At 38.4% G+C, this 14,179-nt stretch overlaps 2 long non-coding RNA genes across 2 annotated transcripts; one reads left to right on the plus strand and one right to left on the minus strand.

Moving 5' to 3' along the window:
• Positions 1-1,032: 1,032 nt before the first annotated feature.
• Positions 1,033-3,931, minus strand: LOC135417546 (uncharacterized). Its single transcript, XR_010432092.1, has 2 exons — positions 3,559-3,931; positions 1,033-2,640 (listed from the first exon to the last, which is right to left on the minus strand). It is a non-coding gene; the product is annotated as an uncharacterized LOC135417546 (long non-coding RNA).
• On the plus strand, positions 3,040-3,703 carry LOC135417547 (uncharacterized). Its single transcript, XR_010432093.1, has 2 exons — positions 3,040-3,125; positions 3,499-3,703. It is a non-coding gene; the product is annotated as an uncharacterized LOC135417547 (long non-coding RNA).
• Positions 3,932-14,179: the final 10,248 nt, after the last annotated feature.

Raw genomic sequence — 14,179 nt, forward strand, 5'->3', positions numbered from 1 at the left:
AAGTACAGCTCTACAATACATTAGCTGAAATCAATTAAGTCTCTCTCAATTTAAAGCAACTGAAAGCTGAATTTGACCAATAAACGCTGCTGACCCTCTAAATGCCTGTATCAAATGCAGTGCTGCTGTTCTGGTTTGAGCCAGCAGAGAATTTAGCTATGTATCAGAAAATCAATTAAGTGAAGCCTTCAAACAATCAGAGCTAACCTCTCATCTTGAAAAGCACATGGAAACATGTATCAACACTATAATAATAACGATGATGAAAAAGTATGAAAGTGTGTATGAAGCTGCATCTGTTTTATGTGTACACTATTACTTTGGGAATAGAGAGGAATATCTACATAAGACCACATTTTTCTAAACAAATTATTTAATCTCCAGGGACTAACATATGAAAATGTTCTACCACATTATGATGTGGCTCTCTGATGTGACAGCTTTGATATTCTGGATTAATCAGAACACTTTGACTCGTTTTTGCTGAATGATTAAATGCAAAGTAATATTTAGATGCCTGAGATTACATATACAGCAATAGGAGTATGTAGGCCTGAGAAGGAGGGATACGGATATTCCCATTTTAAAGCAGGCAAACACCTTATCAAAGGCAAATGTCTCAGGATAAGGGAAAAGTTAAGGAGTATACAAGTCTGTTCACATTTAAATTAGGAATAGCTGTAGTGAAGTGTAAAGTCAGTAAGTGCAATATCAGGATCAGAACCTCTAATTATCTCACACCAACACTCAAAAGGTGTTATCTTATTCAGCAAAGTCGGTTACAATCCTTATACTTCCTTCAGCTAGTAGCTTCCATGTTTAAGTCGAATGCTAATTGTTAGTCTTATAACGAAGCTTACATATTTTCTTCTTACTGAGAATAAAAGAGGAAGTGTTTTTACTTTGAAGAGTGAGTGACAATAATGCTTTGGTTGATTGAATAGTGTTTCAGGAAGAGATTGAGAAGGCTTTGAGAGGCTTTTGCTATAGTGCTTCCTGAGATTAGACTTACTGTGTTCTCCTGCAGTGGTATAATTAGATATGTTTTTATTATAATTAGACAGATATTTATCATACAGAGGTACAAGGAAACCCAAAATTCAACTAAAAAATCTTTGGGTTTAGCTAAAATATTTTGCTAAAGTCAATTCTTTGTTTATAAGCTACCTTCCTGGAGTTCTGCTTCTCCAAACAGCTGTTAACACCTGACTTTTTGGGTCCAGAAAATGAGGATGGTGTAGGACAAAGAAGGCTCACTTGTAAGGCTTAGATTCTGGGCAAATGTCCTATGGTGGAAGCTAGAGCCAGAGCATTGCTTCTGTAGGCAAAGACTGCCAAGTGAAACATCGATGTCCAGTGATTTATTCTTTTCCTCTTCTATCCTGCCAGGATTACAGTCTCAACTGATGAAGTGGTAATTATATGCATAACTAGTTCTTCAAATTAACCCTTCTTCTATGGCCTATTTATGCATCTGATGAAGTCACAGGCAAAGTTTCCGCTTTAGGTGGGGTTTTTTTGGGTGGTTTTTTTGTTGGGTTTTTTAAAGTTATATATAGCATAGAGGTCGTCATTCAGAGGTGCCAAGTCAGATTAAGGTTCCCCTCTTTTTTTTTTTTACTTTACTGAAGTGTTACAAAAACGCTGACAATAGAGGAGGAAAATTTTCTTCCTGCATATCCAGTCACATCACACTGTAAAGGACGTGAAATAGAAAATTTTTATAGAAATGACTAAACTGATAATGATTATAGCATACATTTCTCAAATTAAAACAGCTGGTGAATTTCATGCAAAGTGCCTTCCATGCTGTGAAATAGCAAAACAACACATTCCAAAAGTAAGGCCTTTCAGGGTGGTAGCCTGTATAATGTATTCAAAGGATCTCACTGCTGATTCAGAAACTCTTGATCAAAATCTCCACTGTGTATTTTGACACTCTCGAAGAGCAAATTACTTAGTAACAAGACTTGTGAAAAAGATTGAGAAGAATATATTGCACACCTGGAGACCAGTTCAGAACATAAACTCTGGGCCACTCGACAGATGGAACTGAGGGCCATTTCATATTTTTTTGAACAAAAAGCACACACACACAAAGAAGGATATTTAGATTCTCAATTCCCAGACAAATCAAGTCTGTGGAAGTGAGGCACCTACTCACCTGAAAGCAGCTACTCTGCTCAGAGCATAGCTCTCACAGCCCTCAGTTGTTATAAAGTGCTTATCACTTCTGCAGATCTGAGCCTGGGAGTGGAGAAAATCAGTTTGCAAGCAGATATTTAAAAGACTCTGTGCATTGATCATCTGTAGTGGGAAAAAATTTTGGCCCAGTGGTATATTCAGTGTCACAGAAAATATTCAGAGCAGAGGGATGGTCTTGCTTTTATTTTTCAGCTCTGCAACTCCTTGCTGCTCATTTACTTTCTTATCACACACCTCCAGCATCTGTTCTGGTTTTGCATCTCAGTTTCTGCTTTTCTTATTTGCTCCAAAACAGTCTGCTGCTTTTTCTGTCTCTCGGTCAGCTAGGTCTTTTCGGAGCAGCCACTGAGTCATTCTACCAGTGCAGCAGGTACTACGTCACAGCAGATGCAATTCCAGGGAAAGTCCCATTCATTCCTCAGGCTTTGTGGAGAGCTGAACAGAGAAGGTAGAGTTTTATAAGTTTTGCTATCAAACCACTGAGCAGATACAGACTAGAATATTCAGGGCTTGTAAACTACTTTGAGGGGATATTCATCAGAAAAAAAACCCCAGTATTGGAGGTGATCCTTCTACCAAATCCAAAGCTCCTGCTTAAAAGAGGAGCCCTAACAAATATCCTTAAAGTGCTCTACCATGGTGGTTCCTCTATATTGTCTAATTTCTGAGGAAGTCACTTATTTACTTCTGAAAAACAATGATGAAAAATCTTATTGTAGAAAGGACAGAAAAAAATACTTCAGTCCTCGCTTTGCAGAGAGGAAAACCTCCAGACTAATATATTTTCAGACTTCCATGAGTTCTTCTTTTTCTTCTTTTTATTATTTTAGTATTTGTTGCGTGTTAAGAAAACAGAGTGGGAGGACTAACTGCCACCAAGTTCGCAGATACATCTGTGAACACACTTATTTCATATAAAGGTAAATAGATCAGTGCAGATGTACATATACGCACATATCTATATATTCAATGTAATTTCTGTAGCAAGGTATAACTGTGATATTGCTCAGCTTTAAATAGCCTTGCCATTTTTATTACCCATGTCTACAGGCAGCAGTCTTTTTAATGAAGTAAATGTATCTAGCAACGCATTAAAATCAAATATGATACTCAAGAGTCTCATTCTCTGCTAACAGTTAAGCATTCCAACGTGAAGCAATTTCCAGAACATGGTCATATGCAGCAGTTTCCTTCTTTGAAGTTAGCTTAGATGTTTTACCCCTAATTGGACATTAGAGCATTAAGAATATTTTGTGTTTTAATGTTCTCATCAATATGTTCACTCTCTGACAGGAAAATAATGCTGGTAAAATTAGAACACTGTATCAACCTGAAAAATGCTTGCATACTTACTTTGGACAAAGAGAAGAGAAACACCTGAAATTGCCAGCTAAGTATCTTATTTTTTTTCTGTCTTTCTTCATCAGTTCCAACAGCTCTGTTGTTGTTGTTGTTTTCTTACAGGAAAATAAATTAATAAGCAGAACAAGAAATTTAATTGTGTTTATAGTATTTGATGCTGTTCTACATAGTCATACTTTCTAGTTTTTCTGTGAGGAAATATTTGCTAGTGAATTAAAAATAAGCCTCAATTTTGTGGTCATCTGTGATTCGAATCTTTGGATTAATGGTCAGCTCAAAAGCTTATCTCGTATGATCTCTTACTCAGCCTGAGCCAGGAGACTTCACCTGGTGCAAGGTACTATGTCCTAAGATGAAAACCATATCCTTCTATGCCAAATTTGATTTAAATTAATTTAAAAACCAAATCATAGTTGTTCCAAGTGTGTGTATGGGTCAGCAGCTCTTCAATTCTACCAGGTCCTCAGAAATCCCGTCAGAACTTCTGGAAGGTATTTCTGCCTTCTCTGATAAGCCCTTAGAAACCTTGATTGAAAAAAATACAAATGCCTTGAAACTAATGGGTGAAGTAAAACGAAGAGTTCATTCCAAAATTTACTTGAGAATTTGTTTTGTTTTCAAAGATACTCACCCTCACAGTAAAATCACACCAGTTGTATTATTATTCCTACCTTAAGTTTTAATATGCAGAACTGAAATGCAAATTTTATTTTTCAAATATCTTGGACATAATTAACTGTTATGTTTTTTTCCCAGTGGAATATTGTTTTTTAAAAGAATTAATAAAAGTATTTCTATTGGTCCTCAATCACTCAAGCAGACTGCTAATTTTCTCTGTGTTTCATTAGTTGAGCTTTAAATCTTTTTGTTCTTCTGTAAGTCAATATTTCCTTGATTTTTAAATGAGTAAATAACAAGTTGGCTTGTGCTTGGTTTATTCTCTCCCCCAATATCTTTGTGGATGTACCATGTGAACCAGCAGGAACAGCAAATCATTTCTATACTGGAAATGAATGAAACTTGCTAATTCTTTCTTTGCTCTGAAGTAATGCTCAGACTAGATAGATAAAAGGAAGAAGTTTTGTCTTGATTTTTTGCTACATAATAGAATTATTTTGAGAAAAATAAATACTTTTTACATTTTCTATGCCTTTTTAACCTTGAAGATTATAAATTGAAAATTGCTTTTTCCCATCGCCTCCTTTAAAGACCAAAAATTTTGGTTACTAATATTCTATGTTTAGTAACTGCCTTTGTTTCCAAGTGACGAAGGTGGCCTGAAAAGATAAAAGCAATTTCTCCGAGCAGAAGAATTGTTGCTCTACTGATCTAAGTCATACACATTTGCTACAGGACCAGAAGAGCAGTTGAAAACAAACTATTTAACCTACCGATGGTGGGAAACCATGAGAATATAGAAACAAATTTAAATTTCATATTTTGAGAGCATGAGCTTTCACAATTAAAACACCAATGGCAGCTGGTTGTTGACAGGCAAGTGTTAATCTGTATTCTTCAAACCTCATGTTCTGTTTTCCATCATATTTGTGCTTTGAAAAATTGGAGAAATTTAAGAGTTTGTGAGGATACCCTGGGAAGAGTGAGGGAAAAAGAAGAGAGAACAGTTCTTTAGGGAATTAAGCTCTCATTACCCATGAACAGTTCTTAAGCAGCTAAGATCTCAGGTGAAACATTGCCTCTTTGCAAGTGCTTCCTCCCTCTTTGTAGGAAATATCTTGTACATCGTTGACTAGAATGTGTTGTTTTGTTGGATTTTTTTTCTGGAGAAACTTCTCTCAAAAGGCCATCTGACTATCATAAACCAACTGAGGTAAAATAATTTAGTATGGGAGGAAGCAGTAAATTTTTGAGACAGTGGATTCCATTTGGACATATGTTATGAGAATCCTGTAAATATTAGGATATCATGAGAATCCCAGACCACATGGTTATAAAAGCTGCATCAAGACAGTAACAAGTCATGCACAATACAGTCTCATATCTCAGATAGAAATGCAAATTTATAATACAAAATCTTTTTAATTGTAACAACAGCAATTTTTTTTCGTTTTATAGACAATTATTAGTGTTCCTTGTAAACGTCATCTTGATTTTTGGCCTTTTAAAAATTTGCTCAAAGAGGGGAAAAATGTGTAATGGAAGAATGTTCTTTGTAACTGCGTAAATAAAATCTTGGATCCTCAGATCTTATCATCCTATTCTCCTGGATTTTATCCCTCTACCAGAGTTGACAAAGTGTGTGTTTAACATAGTGTAGCAGTCATGAGATCACTTCAATTTTTAATATGAAAAAATCTCTGCATTATCAATAGAATATTAAAAGTTTTTTTATAAAGGTGGGTATGAAAACTGCTGGTTAATTTCCAAATAGCATATTTAGTAATTTTCCTTTTTTCATTTGTATTAATTACTTGCTAGAGTTTGATTGTCTTTTTGTTGTTACTAAATCAGTTTCATAAATGTCCAGAAAGTAAAATAAAACTGGAAAACAAAACTTGTCAAGAAATTATACCCCATTTCTAAGAGTAAAAAATGGTATTTACCATTTTTGGGATTTTATCAAAACGCTTAGATTTTTAATTCTTGATTTGCTTATAAGTTAAAAAATCTATTGGTGAAAGAATATTTTCTGCAGCTATGCAATGTATACAGACAAAATTATACAAAAGAGATTAATCTTAAGACACTTGTAAGAATACTTTAAACCCTTGTAGCATGACAAGAAGTGAAATCAATGATGTCTCATATAGAGAACACATGACCCCCTCTTCAGTTATTTGAATTTTCTTTGTGAGCCAGAGGTTTTTTTGACCTATTGGATAGAAAAAAATCACTCATTTGGTTGAAAGACATGGGTTTCAGACGTCAAAGATTTTAAAATTGTAGTGTCGCTGTAAACATGAGGTTTTGATTTGAACTGCAGAGACCGTAGTCAAACCGTTAATAGTGATACCTATAAAAAGATACCTGTATAGAATAGAGAAACCTATGTAAAGCCAGGAAATTTGTGGACCAGGATGTAAACACATACAGTCAAACTAAATCTCTTTCAAGATAAAGGGGTTATACTGAATGAGCAAAAGGTTTCCTTTCCAGACTGAATGCACATCTTAGGACTTTTAATTTTGTCATGAAGTACAACTTTTAGTTGATCTCAGATATTGTTTTGTTTTGTCATTGATCTGGCTTTTTTTTGACTTTGGTATGTGAAGCACCTGATCAGTCATGAGCATCTGTTCAGCTGAGTTATCTGCTCTGAGATGGTACACTGGCTACAAGTGGCTGCCCTGGTCAGACTTTTTGTTTGGTTTTTTTTTGCAGACTCTTCAGTTAAGTGGAAGTGAGTGAGCTACCTCATCTTATCATGGTATCTAAAGGTGGAAAGGGAAGGTTCTGTGATCATTGAGGCATGCAGGTGAAAGGCAAATTCTATAAATGGTACGGAAATTGGATGTACTCTACTCTACTACTGCTGTTTAAATGTGACTGTCTGACATTTGTTTTTGCTGACCTCTGCAGATTACCTCGCATTTTGAACCGTGGGATTTTCGATGTCACGCATCTCTCCAGCAAATATGAGCTCATCTAATCTGGAGAGAAAATATTTAAATACTTTTTTTGCCAGCAACAATAACTTTGACTTTTACCTTTTCCCCTTCACATTTAATAGTGATGTTGATTGACACTGCAAAGGTATATTAGATTGTTATGAACTTAAACCAGAATTGCACTAGGCTGTAACTAATAATAGTTCAGCGCTAATGTAGGTTAGTATCTATTACTGAGAATTCTGGCATTTATCATGTCTTTAATTAGATAATGACAACAGGAAAAAAGCGAAAGAAATGCATTAAAAACAATTCTATCAGTTTCAGGATTTCTGTGTCAATACCTTTGAGTTCACAAAGGGATCCAGAGGGATCCAATTTTTTTTAACTGAGGCGATCATAGGGTTGTTGCTATGGTATTGTTATTTGAATTTGCTCACTTTTGCTTCTCTAAATCTGTGGAATTGGCTTATCCCTGCTATTTGAATAAATATTGGGCTATCATGCAGCAATGAAAAGCAAAATGCTGTGACTGTAAACATTTTAATTGACATTTTTGTCTCCATTAAAAGCTGATTTTCTCATTACACTAGTCTAAATCTTCAGCATCTTTACAGTTTGCTTCCACTTTGATCACTGATCTGAGAATGAGATTTTCCCACAGATATCTTCTGTCCTACTGCGTGCATATTTTATTTTATTTTGGTTTTCCTTCTACATTTTGGAAAATTTCAGGAAGCTTTGAACTGAAAGGTACTGATTCCTTGTATTAGAATTCTGTTAAAAATCTCTCTTTTCCAATAAGATTAAGATATAAGCTCAACCTTGTGCTAGTCTGCAGAATACGTGGTGTTCTTCTTGACCCTGGGGGCAGATTACCCAGTTTTAACTCTTGGTTACCCTAAAGTTGGATTTTTAGTGCCTGCTAGGCTGAAAAAAGGTAGACCACTTGCTCTAGCAATAAAAGCCAATGTTACCTGAACAGAACCACAGAATCACAGAATATACTGAGTTGGAAGGGACCCACAAGGATCATCGAGTCCAACCCTTAACCCTGCACAGGACCATTCCCAAGAGTTACACCATGTGCCTGAGAGTATTATCCAAATGCCTCTTAGATGTGTGCTAAAAGGCATGGATCAAATTGCATCTGCCAACCTTCATTGTATCTTTCCATATTCACAAGTCATTGTTCAAAATCATGGCTAGAGCCCTTTAGATGTGCCATTCTGATCTCTGCCATTTGAGTTATTGTAGCTTGCAATGGTGCCAGTAATGGGATGTCATTCTCTGTTGCAGCCTATGCTGCAAAGGGAAAGGTCTCTCTTCTAGTGGGTTTTCAAATGGGTTTGTAACAGATGATGCAAGATGAGATTCACAACCCTCAGACTCTCTCAGGTTCTAGGAGAGTGTACTCTACAGGCACAAACTTTCATGCCTCCTTCTTTTTTTCCTTTCCACCCAATCTGTCCCTGTTGCAGACACTTTCTCTCTCCTAGCTCCTTTCTCAGGCCTTCCTCCATTCCTTGCTGGTCACATTCAATTGATGTAAAATGACAGCTGAGAAAAAGCAGTACCCGGGCTTTACTCTGCTCTTTTTGTTATGACAACCACCAAGTACTTTCTGAAAGTGTTTTTAAATTCCTAAACACTAACTCTTCTGACAAACAGACCCATACTAGGAGGCTCAAACTGCAACTTTCCTTGTGTTAATTTCATGAGAGTTAATGATATGAAACATGAACAACGGAATTTCTACGCTACTGAAGTCTCAGGTACATTCTTTGAAAATCTGTTTCAGATAAATTAACACCAACTCTACTGAGAATTTTTGTCCTGGTTCTGCCTAGGATTGGGTTAATTTCTGCAGTAGCCAGGAGGTGCATAGACAGGATCCAGAGGTTATTCTACATCACCTCACATCACACACAGAGGACAAGGGTGTGGGGGCAAAGGGGTTTCCTTCCAGTCGTGCCAGTAGCAGAGGAGAAGTCTGGGTATTGCCAGGTTCTGTGTGTGGACTTTTGCCTCTCTTATTAATATTGCTGTTGTTACTGTTTGTTTCTTATGTCATTGCTGTTTCTAGTAAATTTTTCTATCTCATTCTATGATATTTACCTTTTGTGCCTCCAGTTCTCCTCTCCAGCCCACTGCAGGGGGAGGAGGCAGTGAACAAGCAGCATGTGGTTTGAAGTGTTTTCAGTGGGAACACTAAATTGGGAAAGAATACTAAATTGGGAAATACCACTCCTAAACCATGACAGTTTTTTACTTTGTTTTGGGAATAATGTCTTCTCTGTCTTAGTACAAAGCCTTTGCTTATTTAGTAAGATGCTGAAAAAAATGTGAAGTCTGTTTTGGTGACTTGCTACTGCTTGCACTTGCTTCATCTTATGCTGGGGTATGTTGAATCTATTTTGTCATCTATTGCTTTTTGTCCCATGTTCTATTCATATCAGATTGTTGGATTGTCTAAAGAGTGCTTATTTTAGAATAGAATAGAATATTTTCAGTTGTAAGTGATGTATGGTGATCATCTAGTCCAACTGTCTGACCACTTCAGGGCTGATCAAAAGTTAAAGCCTATTAAGGGTGTTGTCCAAATTCCTCTTCAACACTAACAGATTTGTAGCATCGGCCACCTTCTAGGAAGCCTGTTACAGTGACTGACCACCAGCCTAAACTTCCCCTGGCACAGATTTGAAACATTTCCATATGTCATATCACTGGATACCAGGGAGAAGAACTCAGCACCTCGCTTTCCTCTTCCCATCCTCAGGAAATTGTTGGGAGAAATGAATTTTTCACTCGACTTCCTTCTCTTCAAACTAGACAAACCCAGAGTCCTTCCTGCTCCTCATAGAAAATTCCTTCCAATCCTTTTATCAACTTTATTGTCCCCCTTAAATTATGGTGCCCGTTTTTTCTTGTTAGAGTTCTTTGATATCCAGTTTTTGTGCTTAGATGTTTGACTTTTTTTAATTTATGAAGTTATAAGGTAATAGCTATCAGCTACTTTTTGAGAAAGGACTTGATAAAGAGGAAAAGAGCTTTCCCTATAACGATCCGATGTATATCGGAGAATCATTGAAGTTGACATGATAAGTGTGGTAAGCATGTGCTCCTATAGGTCAAAATGGACCTGTAAGGGGGAAGTATTTCAGGAGTGTATCTGTGCAGTCCTCAAAGTAGAGTTAATTGCTAAGGGGAAAAAAGGTCCTATCTGTCATTTGAGAGTCCATTTTAAGACATATCTTATTCCTATATAAGATTAAATAAAATTATTCCATCAACCTTATTTTAGCAAAGAGTAGCCTTTGCAACTTGGTAACTTGTTTGGAAGTACATTTTCTGAAAAGTTATCTACCAGTAGTCCTACTAAGAGGACAGTTTCAGAGGTATTTTGCTTTTTTTTATTAGTTCACAGATCTGGATCCTTTTCTTAATCATGGCTTTATAAAGATGTCCCTTCATATTGCTAGAGACTAAATGCAAGAGAATTTCAGAAAAACACCTTAAATCCCAATATCCTCTTTTCCTGCTACTCTGCTCAGTGATGTTGCATTCTTGTTTGTCAATGAAAATACAAATTTAATACTGGGTTGCCTCATACAGGAAAACTTGTGAATATAAATTTACTGTGTTTCCTTTTAAAGTGATCTACCTTCACTTTCCATCAAATTAATTCTCTTACAGAGTATGTACACTAAGTGTGGTCTCTTTTCGTACCCTGAGAGTTTGCTTTGGGTTTTACTTGGCTTTAGTCAGGCCATTTGTCCTGTTTTACTCAACCTCTTCTTGCTCGGTGCAAAATTTCTTTCATGATCAGTCTTAAAAATTACTATGGCATGAACTTGCTGTGAACCCCACAGCTTGCCTCTAGCATTTCAAACAGATCAGCTGTAATACATTGGTGCAATAGTCAGTAAAAAAAAAAAATTGATGCTTGATCAAATACTACCCGTTTTTCACAAGGACATTGTTTGTTACAGGGAATTTACCACAAAAGTATTGGCCCATGCTTTTTTATGATTATCTCTTGGAATAGAGGAAAGCTGTCATATGATGATTTCACCTGAACATAAGAAACAGTTTTTTACTGTGAGGGTGAGTGAGCAGTGGCACTGGTTGCCCAGAGTGGTTGTAGAATCTCCATCCTTGGAGATATTACAAAGCTGCCTGTCCTGGACAACCTGCTTGAGCAAGTGGCTGGACCAGATCACCTCCAGAGGTCCCTTCCAACCAGAACCATTCTGTAATCTTATGGCCTTTTGCTTTTCCACCTTTCATTTGGAAGTAGATAATAAATTTTGTTTGTCTTGTTCTTCTGACTGGCATTGGAAAAATTGGATTTTGTTGCTTCTCTATTTTGAAAAAAGGTCAGTCTGTACTCTGAACTAGCTATATGATTCCCCTTGAAGTCACTAGGAAGAAATAGGTGCCTTCAGGACAGTTAACTCATCCAGAGATAGCTGTCTATTAACTTTCAGGTCAGAGTAAGCAAGTAGTTTAGAGGACACGTGTAATTTCTGTCTGCCTACAGTTAGGGGAGATGAATTCCACTGTAGGTTTCCATATGGTCTTTCTCTCTTGCCTTTTTTTGGAGTGGTTCTGATCTCTTAGGAGATTTTCTGTTTTCAACAGTGTTGATATTATGATATGAGAATATAGGAGGCAAAATATTACACATTTGGCTTGTGTGACGTCCTGCTGTTTGGAGAGACACATGAGGCTGCCCTGCAAGTGCTCAGTACAACAAATGTGAACACGTATTCCTCTTTCCTCTAGAAAATTTGTTACTGGACTCTTTCCATCCCTTGCCCTGAAAGCAGGGTAAAACAGTCCCTTAGTCTTCTGGTTTATATTTCTTTGTTATAGAAGGACAGACATCCTACCAGTTGGCTGAAGATCTCATGCTCTGACTTAGTTGCTATTTATTTTGTAGTGTGAGGCTAGTCTGCGTAACTTGATAAGCACATACCTGTCTTGTGTACCATGCATCAAATAGCTAACATTGCAAATTGAGTAACAGGCACTAGCCCTTAAAAATGCTCTGTAGCAGTGCGTATTTAATTTCTGCCTGAATAGTTCCCTCTCCTGGAACACACAGCTTGACCTTTTCCCACCTGAGTAGTACAGAAAGAGCTTTCACCAGTAGTGGTAAATAAAATAGGCCTTACAGTGCACCTTCATATGCTTAAAACTGTCCTTCTGCTCTATTCTCACTCCTCATAATGGTTTTCCCAATGCTGGCAAGTCAACAGTTGGGCCAGGGCTCCAGGCTGTGTCCTCACTCTGTTTTACTTGCCAGTATGGAAAGCCTCTGTGTTTGGTGGGTATCTGGGTGGAGGAGCTATAGCATTTTCTCTTGCCTGAATAGCGGCCCAAGTACATTGCCAGTGTCAGGACTGGTGGCTCCCTGGGGACGGGCATTACGAATGACAGGTGGACGATGGCAGGCAGGTAGGCAGGGCCTGTCCTGTCTCCCCACACAGGAACAGGGTAATGGGGGGGCACCAGGGCAGCCACAGCCCAGGCATTGGGCACCTCTCTAGGGATTGGGATGGGCCAATGTCAGTTTGGGACATGGGCCCACGGTGGCCCAGCTCGGCAGGGCCCATAGCTGGCCAGGGCAGGCCTGTGGGGAACTGGAGACTGGTCCTGCTATGGGGATACTGGGGCAGGGGCTGGTGGCCCCAGGGTTCTGACATAGGGTCCTGGGCCATGGGGTGTGTGGGGTGAGTTCTGGGAAGGTGCGATGGGGTTCTGGGCTGTGGGTGGGAGGGAGGCAGGGAAGAGGCCCATGCCGATTTAATTTCATTTCAGAATTCTTTCTGGGCTACTTCTGGAGAAGAGATGAGGGAAAATGTGAGAGACTGTAATGTTAATTGTTAAGGACTCAGCTGTTTGCAAAAGCAGCACGGTGCTTCACTGAGGCCAGGTTTGCACCCCTCAACCAAAGAGGAGGAGGAGAGTTTTCTGTGTGAGGTAGTGAAACCTCTGATCTGCATAAGACAGAGAAGGTGGGCACCCACTATGGAAGGTTACAAGCTGGATTTTGGGACAGATAAGGGAGAAGACAGATGAGAAGCAGACCCTGTGGAGGTGGGATAGTGCCAATATCCTCCCTTGCACAACTGACTCAGTTGTAAAACTTCCCCTCACTCCTTGGGGAAGATGTTGAGACATACACATTCATGCGGGACATTCACAGGTAGGCCTGAAGGTATTAATTCTTTATGATAGTGAATAACTGTCTGAACTATACTGACATGAGAGGCAGCTCTCACATCTGAGAAGGGGTCATAAACCATCAAAGACCCCTGAAGTACCCCCATAGTAATTTCTGGGACCTTCCACCAGAAGACTGCACCATCCAAAGTGTTGCAATAGACAGGGTAAAACTCCCACTCCCAGGGGAGATACCTGGGCATTCCCACGTAAACCTAACCTGTTGAATGTTGTGTTTCACAGGCTTCCCCCACTCCTGACAGATCAAGACTGCAACCATCACTTTGACCAATGGACACCTAAGTTGCAACTATCAAGTCTCATCGCTTGATCTATGGGTGGTAATATCTTTCTACTCTTATCCTTTCTTTCTCTGTCTTTCTTTTCCTTATACATTTTCTTAAGTGTTATTTTCATGCTTTTATATTGGTATCTTTCTATAGATAATAGCCAAAATGGCTACATACCTCCTTTCCTTTGCAACCAAATTGTTCTAAAGTAGCCCCTATATATACATACATAAATATATTTGTAATTAGGGGCCATTCAGTGTTGTTTCACTCTAATCTACCCCAAGGGATCTATTAACAAGGACCTGAATTACCCTTGTGTTTAGGGGTGGGTCATGCCCCCATCTCAGCTCCCACTGCTGGTGGGTTTGCCACAGCATCCCTCACAGGGGTGTCGGTTCTCGAGGTGGCTGATGGCATATCCTGGGCCACACCTTTTCCATGTCCGTCCACGGCAAGTGATTCAAAGACTGCTGTCTGGGTGTGTAACCACAGATGATTGTTATTTAGGCAAAAATGGTA

This window comes from Pseudopipra pipra, chromosome 1, assembly GCF_036250125.1.
Source record: "Pseudopipra pipra isolate bDixPip1 chromosome 1, bDixPip1.hap1, whole genome shotgun sequence".
Lineage (NCBI taxonomy): Eukaryota > Metazoa > Chordata > Aves > Passeriformes > Pipridae > Pseudopipra > Pseudopipra pipra.